This window comes from Nicotiana sylvestris, chromosome 1, assembly GCF_000393655.2.
Source record: "Nicotiana sylvestris chromosome 1, ASM39365v2, whole genome shotgun sequence".
NCBI classification, from domain to species: Eukaryota; Viridiplantae; Streptophyta; class Magnoliopsida; order Solanales; family Solanaceae; genus Nicotiana; species Nicotiana sylvestris.
The window spans coordinates 76583505-76597241 of record NC_091057.1 but is presented as its reverse complement, the minus strand read 5'-3'; the positions used below and the strand labels follow the sequence as shown (position 1 = coordinate 76597241).

General features: G+C 37.1%; 1 long non-coding RNA gene across 2 annotated transcripts; it reads right to left on the bottom strand.

Annotated features, from left to right (window-relative positions):
* Positions 1-1533: 1533 nt before the first annotated feature.
* Positions 1534-5524, bottom strand: LOC104224597 (uncharacterized). 2 transcript variants are annotated; one of them, XR_710387.2, is made up of 4 exons: positions 5125-5524; positions 3356-4425; positions 2946-3017; positions 1534-1805 (listed from the first exon to the last, which is right to left on the bottom strand). It is a non-coding gene; the product is annotated as an uncharacterized lncRNA (long non-coding RNA). The 2 variants fall into 2 exon arrangements; XR_011402718.1 differs by having other exon boundaries at positions 2946-3013.
* Between the last annotated feature and the right edge of the window lie 8213 nt (positions 5525-13737).

Genomic DNA, 13737 nt, shown 5'->3' with positions numbered 1-13737 from the left:
CGTAAGGGATCACTCAAGATTGCATTTTTATGGGTGATAGTTTTGGATGTCTTAAAGGCCTCCATAAAAAAAGAAAGAGTATGGTCTAGGATTTGTTTGGGATCCGAAATCCAGTCCCCTTTATCATTGGTGAAGTACATTATAGCATTACGACGTTTACGGTTAGAAGCCATTATATGGTAATATTTGGTGTTAGCATCACCCTCATTGAGCCAATTGATTCTAGATCGAAGTTGCAGAAATCATGCTCCATTTTTTAGAATATTATTATACTCAAGTTGTAATTTAGATTCTAATTCTTGTAATAAGAGACTACTTTGGAAAGAAGAGGAAGACTGGATAAAATTTAGTCTAGCTAGGATCCTCTTTTTCTTTTTAAAAATGTCTCCAAACGTATCATTTTTTCACTTAATGACCACATCCTTAAAAGAGTATTGAGTAGTAACAAGGTCATTACCATTCCAACAATGATTAACAATGTTAATAAAATTGTAGTGTCTACACCAAATAATTTTCAATCTAAAGGGTTTACTACTATGATTCACATTTCTAGGAATAAGGTTGATTAGCAAGGGATTATGGTCGATGTCACACCTCCTTTTTAACCCGAAAGGGGGTATATGAGAGTTTTTCCAATTAAAGTGACAATAAACGAAATGAGATTATATATTCAAATTCAGAGTCGCCACTTGGGATAATTTATGGTGTCCCAAGTCACCGGTTTAAAATCCCGAATCGAGGAAGTTTGACTCTGTTTTACAATCTGCAAAACACAGAAATTCGGGTAAGGAATTCTATTAACCCGGGAGAAGGTGTTAGGCATACCGGGTTCCGTGGTTTTAGCACGGTCGCTTTAATCATACCTAACTCAATTAAATTATCTAATTACTTATTTGAAGAATATATGTACATTTTTACCTCTTACCACTTTTAATTACTCGATTATTCGTAATTAAGGAATTATCTTAAAACGAGTCACGCGTACGTGTACTCATTTTGTTTGGTGTGTCAAGAATCATGTCCCGCTTACATGTCCACAATTAATTACGCTTTATTATTATTAAGAAAGTTTGGCCGAAGTTGCGCGAACGCATACCTCGATTTATTTTAAAAATCGTAAATATGTCACGCGAATATGTACACAATCACGATGATAGATTAAGTCGCGCCTAAAGCATACTAGCAATTATTCAAAGGAACCAATAAGGAAATATCAAATTTCTTTATGTTTTGATCAAAAGGAACAGTAAGGAAGTGTCAAAATCATTTCGATTTATACACAATTTAGATATTGAACCAATAAAGCACCATCAAATTTTTTTCTATTTATTCCTTAAAATCACACTACAAGAACCCTCCTCGTTATCCAAAGTTTCCCTACATTAAAAATATTTCAATATGAAACATGAAATTAATTAGAGAATAGAAGTCAAAGTGTCACGACACTAAAATCGACCCGGTCGTGATGACGCTTATCGTGAAACTAGGTCAGCCAACAAAATTCCTGAATCAACCATTATTCAGTGAAAGTCATTTTTAAGCCATTAATTAATCAATAATCTCATAAAGTAAGTCTAAATGAACAGTGACGAATAAAAACACAAGCCCGACATCGGGGTGTCACAAGTTAAGAGCATCTGCTAAGGCTTGAATACAACGAAGAGTCTGAAAATATACTAAAAATAGTCTAAGGAAGACAAGAGGGAGAAGAGCAGGGCTGTGAACATCGGACATCTACCTTGCTAACTCCAATGACTCTGCCACTGAGCAATCAACATCGCTATCGGGTTCAGAAATACTTGAATCTGCACACAGGGTGTACGGAGTAATGTGAGTACGCCAACTTAATAAGTAATAAAAGTAAATGAAAGCTGAGCAGTAAGAAAACACGTATGCCACGACATAACGCTACAACAAATGCAGTACATTTCCAAAATAGTACAAAAATCATTTACTTAATAAATCAAGCTTAGTTTTCGTAAAACCATTTAAAACAACTTTCAACAGTTTCAAACGAGTGATAAAACAGTGAGTAAAATTGATAAAAACGTGAACAGTCCCTCGGGCAAAATATGTATCATAAACCACCCCTCGGGCATAATATCAAAAGAACCAGCCCCTCAGGCTACCTCACAATCACTCATAATCAGTACTTAGGGCATAACATGAATCAAAAACCGTTCCTCGGGCCAACCATGGATCAAGAACAGCCCCTCGGGCAACAATATGAAACAACAATAGCCCCTCGGGCTACATCATATCACTCACACTGGGTACCCGCGCTCATTGGGGGTGTACAAACTCCGGGAGGTCTCTTTATAGCCCAAGCGCAATAACAAGCCATCTCGTGGAATAATTAAACAAGCACTCGACCTCATAACAACAAGCCACCTCGTGGCATAAATCAATCAGGCCCTCGGCCTCACAATATCATGAATCAATAACAACCTGTTGTAGCGTGCAACCCGGTCCCATAATATCCTCACAACACCGGCCCTCAGCCTCGCTCAATTAGAAATATCACAAGACACTCGGACAACAGTAAACACATGATGCTCAGCCCCAAAATATCATTTAAAATATAAAAACGAGTAAATATGGCTGAGTTATGAAAATAGTACAATATAGCATGACTGAGTACAAATATAAAGTAAAAATAGTGAGGAATAATAGTAAAAATCCCCTAAGGGTCCAAAACAGTTGGCACGAAGCCCAAATATGGCATTCAACCAAAAATATGGTAATAATTTCCAAAACACAATGATATCAAATAGGTTGCAATCAAATACGCGACTTAACAGTCATACGGGACGGACTAAATCACAATCCCCAATGGTGCACGACCCCACGCTCGTCATCTAGCGTGTGCATCACCTCAAAGTAGCACAATGATGTGAAATCCGGGGTTTCATACCCTCAAGACAACATTTATAATCATTACTTACCTCAAACTGATCCAAACTCTAGCCCGCGATGCCTTTGCCTCTTGAATCGGGTTCCAAATGCTCCATATCTAACTAAAATCAATATATTATCATCAACATACGCTATAGGAACAAAGCCCAAGCAAAAATTATCAAATTATATAAAATATTCTGAAATTAGCCAAACCTGATCCCCGGGCCCACGTCTCGGAATCCGATAAAAAATAAAAAATCCGACAACCCATTCAACCACGAGTCCAACCATAACAAAAATACTAAATTCTGATAACAATTCGGCCTCCAAATCTTCAAATCTTATTTTCAAATCTCTAGGTCCAAATCCCAATTTACACCTCAAAAACATGTAATCTAGTCGGATTATTCGATGATAATTCAATATTATAGAGTAGAAATGATCACAAGTGACTTACCTCAAGATTTCCCATGATTTCTCGCTCAAAAATCGCCCCAAGCTGCGTTCTTTTCGTCCAAAAATGTGGGAATGAGCTAAAAAAAACAAGACATCTCAATAAAACACGATTCTAGTTGCTAAAAACCCCATTCCGTCACTAAAAACTGCCAAATCTGGTCGCTAAAGTTGCGCACCAGATCCTGCTGCACCAGCAATATTTATTTTCACTAAAAAGGCTCTAACTACACCATACGAACTCGAAATTCGATGATTCTTGTTACTATGATTTACAAATAATAGTACAAACATAGCCCTTCAATCGAAACTCAATTCAGAGCTCATTTGCACAGTGCGATACCCATTTTGCTCGATAAACAATTAACTTATGTTCCGCATCAAAAATCCAATCGTGACTTGATGAAATTAGACCAAACTTTCCAAATCACTCCGATAATTCATTATCAAAATTTCGGAAGTCCCGAAATCAAACTTCGATCTCTAGAACTAAAAACAGACCTTTGGATCATTACATGATTATGCCCAAAATGACAAAAATCTTCCAAAAACTCTTCCAAAACTTATCTGAGCCTCATGGGACCCGACCAAATATGCCAACACACCCCATAACATCATTCAAACTTGTTTCAACCTTCATAACACTCAAAACAATATCAAAATATCGAATCACTCTCGGATTCAAGCCAAGAATTCCAAAACTTCTGAATTCCGAATTAGATCAAAAGGTCTATCAAACCTCGTCTGAATGACCTGAAAATATGCATACACGTCACAAATGGCACAATGGACCTACTCCAATTTCTGGAATTCCATTCCGACCCTGATATCAAAATTTCCACTACTGACCGGAAAACGGCAAATTTCCAATTTTGTCAATTCGAACCTAAATCTATCACAGACCTCCAAAATACATTCCGGACGCCCTCCCAAGTCCAAAATCACCTAACGGAGCTAACCAAATCATAGAAATCCAAATCTGAGATCGAATACTAAAAATTCAAAACTTGGTCAAACCTTTCAAATTTAAAGCTTCAAGCTGAGAATGGTTCTTCCAAATCTATTTTGATTGTCCTGAAAACCAAAACCGACGATTTACATAGATCATAATACATCATACGTGGCTAGTCATGCCCGAGAACTGGCAAGTGAAGTGCAAATGCTCAAAATGACTAGTCGAATCGTTACATAAAGGAATCTATAATTTTCCACCTACGCAAGAACAAAGCTAGTAAATTAAATCCTATTCTCGCCAGCTTGTATTGAAAAGCTAATTACAAGAAAAAGGACAACCTAATTTGGCTAAGTTATGCTAAAATAGTCAACAATTCATTATGGTCTAAATTCAAACTCAAGATAACAATGGTAGCAATTTTATCTATAACGGAGTTTTCTATCAAACACAACAACCAAACCATCATTTAGCATGCTCTAAACAGTTTTCTATCAAGAAATAGAAAAGGTTTTGCTGCTAACCTTGTAAGAAACATACTGGCAGCAAATTATAATCTTAAAATAAATAAACCAACGAATACAAAGGACCTTTGATGGAACGTATTGTCCATATATGATTTATCAGTTCATTTATTACGATCTAACAAATAATAGATGTAAAAATCATTTTAGTGCAGCATTAGCCAGTTAATTAGCTTTTTCTTCAAGTTTTATACACTTTGTATGCATATGCATCATACATACACATCACACAATAGAGAACACATCAGTACATAGCACCAATATTTAACCTTAATATAGAAATAGATGAAAATTGACCTCAAATATTTCCTCTACGAGTCCATAAGACAAATATGGCAACGGTTTGAGCTTTAAGGGATTAATGGAGGATTTTGGAGTGTTCCTCGGCAAAAATGGCAACGGTTTGAGCTGCGGTTTTCACGTTGTTTAGAGATGGTTTTACAGCTTTCTCGAGGCTGTGTTGTTGCATTTTTTAGCTAGAAATTCTAGCTAGTTTTTGGTGATATTTGGGCGATTTGAAGGAAGGTTTAGAGGTGGTTACGGAAATAGCTGATCGTGGTTGTTTGGGCTGCTTCTCAGTTGGGATTTTTTGCGCTTTTTTTGGGGTAGTTAGGATGGCAGCTCATAGAAGATGATGGGCGTGGCTGAAGTTTTTAGAATGGAGTCCGTGAGAGCTGCTGGTTCTCTTTTTAGTTGAAGAAAGGTAGAAACAGCTGTACATGGGGGGGTTCTCTAGGGTTCGTATAAAATGGGGAGATGAAGGGGTCTTTAGGTTAGCGGGTATGGGCTTAGGTATTATGGGCTAGGTCCGAATTGTGTCCTAAAATTGGGCTCTAAGACTCTTAAGATTGTGGTCCAAAACCTTAGTTAACTCCCTTTAATATAAGATAAAAATACTACACAATGCAAAAACTAATTCTAATTAATTAAATTAAACTATCTTAAAATATTAAACTATTTTTTTTATTTTCAAGATTATATTAAGATAAAAATAAGGTACTTTTTTGTATTTTTAATTTTATGAAAGGTACATAAACCCAAAGTAACTAGATAAAATATCAATTAGCTAAATAGAAGAAAATATTTTTGTAATTTTGTATTGTTGTTATAAAATAAAGTAAAATAGTTAAAACTAGTTGAAATAACGATATTAGGCCTAAACAAAATATTTCAAAGCTAATATATGTAAAATCTTAGGGAGGGTCAAAAATCACATGTCTACAGCTGCCCCTCTTTGACTGGAAACACGAAGTGTTTTCAAACAAAGAACGACGAGACATGTTTTTTGACCCGACCCGTATTTAGAGAGACCAAAAGCTAAAAGAAAGGAGAATGTGACCGAGTCCTGGTATCTGAGCTGCCTACATATCCTTGGATATAAAGGAATCAGGTTATGTGTAGTTCAAAAGTAGGAACAGTGATAGGGTGTACCGAGGTGGAGAGCCGATTGAGGTGTCGTCGAGGTTCCAGTCCGCGATTCCTGCCATTACTTCAAAAATAAAAGGAAAAATTACAGTAAAAATAAAAGAAAAAATACAAAATCCTATCTACTTCTTGTCATGCTCTTTCTTGAATCTCCACTTGCTCTTTCAAAAAATTCACCCCGTTCTTCAGGTGGGCCTCCTACTAACTTGAATTTGAAGAAAACTGGAAGTTGACCCTGGTCTTCAGCCGGGCATCCTGCTGTTTGCACTTGAAATAAACTTGAACTTTGAGTAGACTTGAGTTTGAAAACCTTGTTCCTCAGACGGATCGTGCTACTTCTTATTTGAATTAAAAATTGCCCCTATTCTCCAGGCGGGATCCTGTTGTCTTTTACTTGAATCTTGAATACTGGAAGTTAACCCTGCTCTTCAGGGGGGATCCTCCTGCTTGATTTTGACTTGAACTTGAAAACTGAAAGTTGACTCTACTCTTCAGGAGGGCTCCTGATGCCTCTCACTTGATCTTGAAAACTGAAAGTTAATCCCGTTCTTCAGGCGGGATTCTCCTTATGCCTCTTGAACTTGAAATTGAAACCCCAACACTGACCCTGTTCTTCAAGTGTGCTCCTGATGCCTCTGACTTGAACTTGTAAACTAAAAGTTGACCCTATTCTTCAGGCGGGATTCTCCTAATGCTTCTCTAACTTGAAATTGAAAACTTAACATGTTCTTCATGTGGGCTCCTGATGCCTCCTTGACTTTAACATGTAAACTAAAACGTGTCCCTGTTCTTTAGGCGGGCTCCTAACGCTTCTCTAACTTGCACTTGAAACCAATTTCTGAAATATTGACCCTCGTTCTTCAGGTGGGATCCTCCTGCTTGATCTCGAACGAAATTGAAAGTTGACCCCGTTCTTCAGGCGGGTTCTTGGTGCTTCTTTGACTTGGACCTAAAACCGATTTCTGAAATGTTGCCCTCGTTCTCCAGGTGGGTGCATGCAATTAAAAATAACAAAACAAATAAAATTTTCTACCCTAGTTTTCACTAGGAAGGTTTGTGAGTTGTTAACGATAATGTAAATTACTTATGCTATTGATGAAAGATGCAAGGATGAGGGTAAAACTAAAAATTCAACTAAGATGTGCGTCTCCTATGAGAGCGTTCTTAAGGAAAACTATAAGCTAAGCTTGACTAAATTAAAAATTACCCCTATTCTTCAGGCAGGACCCTAAACTCAAGAAAACTAAGGATTGAAAACCTAAGAAAACTAACAGCTGACCCTATTCTCTAGGTGGGACCCCTGAACTTTAAGAGAAACTAAATATTGAAATCTTAAGGAAACTAACAATTGATCCTATTCTCCAGGCGGGACCCCTAAACTAAATCCTAAGCACTTAAGAAAATTAAAAATGGCCCTATTCTCCAGGTAGGGCTCCTGAACTTAAGGAAAGCTAAAGATTAACAACTTAAGAAAACTAAAATTGACCTTATTCTCCAGGCGAGACCCCTGAACTCAAGGAAAACTAAGACTAACAACTTAAAGGAACAATAAATGACCCTATTCTCTAGGAGGGATCCCTGAACTCAAGGAAAACTAAAGACTAACCACTTAAGGAAAGTAAAACTAACCCTATTCTGCAGGCGGGACCTCTGAACTTAAGAAAAACTAAAAACTCTTCTGACTAGGGAGAATGCCTAGGAGGTAATGGTCATCTCAACTAGGTGAACGCCTAGCAAGTAAAAACCTTCTCAAACAACCTTTGTGCTGCCCAAATTTGGGCATTGCACTTGAAAAATTCAAGCATCCAAGCATTGATTTGGACACAGTTTTCATCTCTGTTTGAAGCAAAGAAAACTTGTGAGTTTAAACATAGTGGTTGGTTTGAGGCCTTGACTTTGAGAGCGATTGCCCCTTCACTTGCCATGATAACTTTGATTTTAACTTGAAAGACCTTGCTTGTTTATTGACTAACCACTTTTCCTGTCACCCTTATCACAGAACATACCTCTGATCCGTTCAAACCCAATACCCTCTATCTGTTGTATTGTGCTCATAAATTGACATATACCAAACCTTTGTATTTCACATAAATCTCAAAGCTGGTAGAAGATTTTAAAGTCATTCTTACTTGTTCTGGCAAAATAGACTCGAGAGGACTTAGACAAAGCAAGAAGAACAAAGTTAAGAGGACAACGAAAAGAGATGATATCTAACAAGAAAATCACCAAGTAGAAACTTATCAAATGTGGATACCAACTCTAATGACTGTGACATGCATTCTGGATTAAGTGGCCTAATCTGTCACGCAAGTCTAATGTTCAACTCTTGTAGTATCTCTAAGCCGTGAAACTAGGTTTCGATGCTCTGATTATCCTATCTGAATCATGGTCCTTATTTGACTTGTAATGCCCGAAGGGTTTTCACCATCAAGCCTCTCTCATTTCTTTCTATCAACTCAATGTCGCCTTATGGTGTCTGTGAAGGTTTTCACCAATAAGACTTTCTCGTTTTGTTCTTTTGTTCTTATTTCTTCTAATTCTGCAGATGACAAGGCATTAACCATAGTAAAAACATCAAATGCTCCTGGCATGTCTAGCTTGGCACTCTGAAAGATTATCTAGGAGGTATTTTTTAGACTGTAATGTGGCTTTTGGACAGGGTTAGAAAGAAAGGATATCATAAAGGCAAAAATAACTAAGACAACATGGTTAATTTATTTACAACTTTTGGAATCCATTATAAAAACTTTGCCCCAATTTTTAATACAAGGGAATTTGATTCTCTTTTTTTTTCTTTTTTCTTTTTGAGATGGATTTTCTAAGAAAGACTGTCCCACTCTCGACTTCGTGGGATTATGAAATATTTTATTTGGAGCGACCGAACCGTAAGACTGCCTATGTATCTTGTGGTGACAAGAATCAGGTCGAACGTAGTTCACACGACTACTCTTTGTTGCTGCTATTTTCCTTTCCTTTTCTTTTTGTTTTTTTTTTCTTTTTTTTTTTGTTTTTGAAATATTTTTTTAATGAAGTTTCTAAAACAAACCTTATAGGGCATGAATTTTTTTCTTTTTTTTTCCTTTTTTTATGTGATGACTCTAACTCGATTCCAAAAGAGGGAGGTCAAGAAAATTAGCATAGGTTCAAAAGGGGTACCGAATGGTATAAAGTGTTTAGGTAGCTGAAAGAGGGCCTCTCAATCCATGAAAATGCCAAGTACAACATTTCTTTTGAAGCTTTGGCATTGATGTCACTGATAGGCCTTCTACTTTTTTTAGTGACTTGTCAAGTACAGAACTCTTGTTGGGTGATTTCATCACAATGTATACCCTCCGTCTGTTTGGAACAAAATCCCTTGGCTTTATCTTGTTACTTGATATGTACTTGAACTCAAAGTTGCTCACTTCAAATTATCCGGGATGCACTGTCCTTTAACGAATTCTTGTAATCCTATTAACTTCCCAAATTATCTGCCCTATTTTTACACACTTCTGGCTTTAAATGATCTCAAAATGTCCAAATATGTACGTATTTCCCTCAAATGTCCCTATCATCTTCAAAATTATTTCATTGTTTCATGATTAAACTAACTTTTAAGACCAGGCCTAGAATTATGCATACATGTCATGTCACTAGAGCCAACATGAAAAGAACTATAAAAGGAGAAGAGAACTAAACAAAAAATGACTAGAAATAATATAAAACATAAAATTGCATTAGAGAGATGGTGAGAAGGGTTTGAACAACAAGACACGCAAAATAAACTAGGGTTACAACCCTGGAACAGATCTAGAGAACACTAAACGAGTTACTACGACTAAACAAACTAGCAAAACAAAAGGATAGAAGGGTTTGATTCCCAAGACAATATCTGGATTACAACCCTAAAATAACCCGGACAATAGAAATAACAACAAAATAAACCACCAGGACTCCCCCTGGCTAGCCAAGAAAGGAGCATCTTTCCAATTACCAAGCTTGACATCTTAGCCACTGAGCTTCACATCAATATTACCAAGACCTTCACAAGTCTTCATCACATTGACCTTAGCAAATTGCTTTTGGATCCCTTTTACCGGCTCGTTCTTTAGATTAACTGCCAGAACCGAGAGTGCTAAAAGCTTTGCGGCAAGTGGCCCTCTGAGGATCTCAGAAGAGTTCTCATATTCCTTTTCAACACAAATCATACCCACCATATACGTCTCATTATGAACAGGCGATGGACTTTGGCTAGTGTCTAGTGCATCTGGATTTTGCACAACAATGTCACCTACCTCAATAAGCTTATGAACTGCTCTTTTCAGATGCCAACACTTTTCTATGCTGTGAGCCGGGGCATTAGAGCAATATGCGCACCTTTGAGAATAATCAAAATTCTATGGAAGGAGGTTCGAAATTTTTATCTGAATTGGCTTCAACATGTCTAATTGCCTCAACCTTTGGAACAAACTAGCATATGATTCTCCAATAGGAGTGAAAGTCTTTTCTTTTTCCTGTTGCCTTTTCATTTTGTACTCTAACCTCAGCTGGAACCTTTTGCGGGTAGGTGGTTGCTATGCTTAAGGAGGTGGGTAAGACATTTGCGGAAGTGGTGCAGACCATCGCGGGTTCTGTAGATGTGGAGCATATGGTTGTGCATTATGGATGGAGTACTGGGAAGGTGAGGTATGACTTTGGGGATTTTATGGAGAGAAGTAGCATTGGGGAGGATTATCTGGAGCACAAGGATATCCATGGGGTCGATATTGAGGCTGAAAGCGTTGAGCAGGAATGCCCACTGGATCATGTCGTTGGCGGGGCTCAACAATATCTTTTCTATTTCTTTTCTTTCCACCCAAACTTACTGAGATGTTCTGAATGTCTTCTATATTATCTTTCAAAGCAGAATAGCTCCTGATTTTGCGTGACTTGATTCCCTCTTCTACCATCTCCCCTATTTTTACCACATCATTGAAAGGTTTACCCAAGGCTAGGATCAAATAACTGAAGTAGGTGGGGCCATGTGCCTATAGAAAAAGCTCAACCATTTCTTCTTCACCAATCGGGGGACTGACCCGAGCAGCTTGTTCCCTCCATCTGAGCCCAAACTTCCTAAAACTTTCTTCGAGTTTCTTTTCCATCTTAGATAGGGAGGAGCGGTCTGGGATAATATCTAGATTGTACTGAAAGTGTCGAACAAAATCTTGAGCCATGTCATCCCATGCATGCCACTTACTAACATCTTGACGGGTATACCATTCCAAGGCTGCCCCAGTCAAGCTCTCACTGTAATTTTCCACTTACGCAAAAACAAAGCTAGTAAATTTAATCCTATTCTCGCCAGCTCGTATTGAAATGCTAATTACCAGAAAAAGACAACCCAATTTGGCCAAGTTATGATAAAATAGTCAACAATTAATAATGGTATAAATTCAAACTCAAGATAACAATGGTAGCAATTTTATGTATAACAGAATTTTTTATCAAACACAACAACCAAACCATCACTTATCATGCTCTAAACAGTTTTCTGTCAAGAAATAGAAAAGGTTTTGCTGGTAACCTTGTAAGAAACATACTGGCAGCAAATTATAATTTTAAAATAAATAAACCAACAAATACAAAGGACCTTTGATGGAACATATTGTCCATATACGATTTATCAGTTCATTTGTTACGGTCTACCATATAATAAGATGTAAAAATCATTTTAGAGCAGCATTAGCCAGTTAAGTAGCTTTTTCTTCAATTAGTATACACTCTGGATGCATACGCATCATGCATACACATCACACAATAGAGAACACATCAGTACACAACACCGATATTTAATCTTAATATAGAAAGAGATGAAAATTGACCTCAAATATTTCCTCTACAAGTCCATAAGACAAATATGTCAAGCCCCTAACCGAAACTCGACACAGCGATTTGAGCTGTTGTTTTCACGTTGTTTAGAGATGGTTTTACATCTTTCTCGAGGCTGTGTTGTTGCGTTTTTTAGCTGGAAATTCTAGCTAGTTTTTTTTGGTGATGTTTGGGCGATTTGAAGGAAGGTTTAGAGGTGGTTCCGGAAAGAGCTGATGGTGGTTGTTTGGGCTGGTACTCTGTTAAGATTTTTTGCGCTTTTTTTGGTGTAGTTAGGATGGCTGCTCATAGAAGATGATGGACATGGCTGAAGTTTTTGGAATGGAGTCCGTGAGAGCTGCTGGTTCTCTTTTTAGTTGAAGAGAGGTGTAAACGGCTGTAGATGGGGGGTTCTCTAGGGTTCGTTTACAATGGGGAGATGAAGGGGCCTTTAGGTTAGGGGTATGGGCTTAGGAATTATGGGCTAGGTCCGAATTGGGTCCTAAAATTGGGCTCTAAGACTCTTAAAATTGTGGTCCAAAAACTTAGTTAACTTCCTTTAATATAAGATAAATATAATACATAGTGCAAAAATTAACTCTAATTAATTAAATTAAACTATATTAAAACATGAAACTATTTTTTTTGTATTTTCAAGATTATATAAAGATAAAAATACCATACTTTTTTGTATTTTTAATTTTATGAAAGGTACATAAACCAAAAGTAACTAAATAAAATATCAATTAGCTAAATAGAACAAAATATTTTTGTAATTTTTATTGTTGTTATAAAATAAAGTAAAATAGTTAAAACTAGTTGAAATAGCGATATTAGGCCTAAAGTAAATATTTAAACGCTAAAATATGTAAAATCTTGGGGAAGGTCAAAATCACATGTCTACCGTCGGAATGAGTTTTGGGAAGGTGAATAACCATTGTTTTAGGAAATAAGGATAGCCATTCCTTATTAACGAAAGTTCTATCAAGTCTTTCCATAATTAAACCCCTAATTTTTTTTATGGTTAGACCATGTATATTTACAACCCTTTGTTTACTGTGAAAAAATGGTAACAACAATTAAACTTGCAAATGAGATTCTAAAAATATATGATATATTTTTATGTTAGTTGTTAGAGCAGTGCTTCTAAGAATATGAAGTTTAACGATGAAATTCAAGCTAAAACGAAGCAATAATTAAACTGAAAAGCTTACTGTCCGGGCTTCAGACCGCTCGATGGAGGACCTCGGGGTCGATACCTGGGCTCGATCTCGAGCTATCAGGGGTAGTCGGGAATGGGATAACAGTTAAGATATGATTAATCAAGGCTCTTTATGGCCAATACCAAGCAATAAAAGAAGAACAAGTAAGAAAGCGATAAATCTTAAAACGGCCTCGAGCCAGTGTGAACGAGCAAGTTAGAAAGAAGAGAGAGAGAGAGAGAGAGAGAGAGAGAGATTATTGCACTTGAGTAAAATAGTTGGAGCTCTACTTTACAGGGTATTAGCGACTCCGATTTTCTAGGAGGGGGGAGCCCAAACTTAGTACAAGATACATCGCGTGATAAAAGAAATGGGATGGGACAACCGACTAGCTTTATGACGTATACGTGGGCCGATGTCGAGCTACTCAAAATAGACCTGATCAACCCCGGATGCA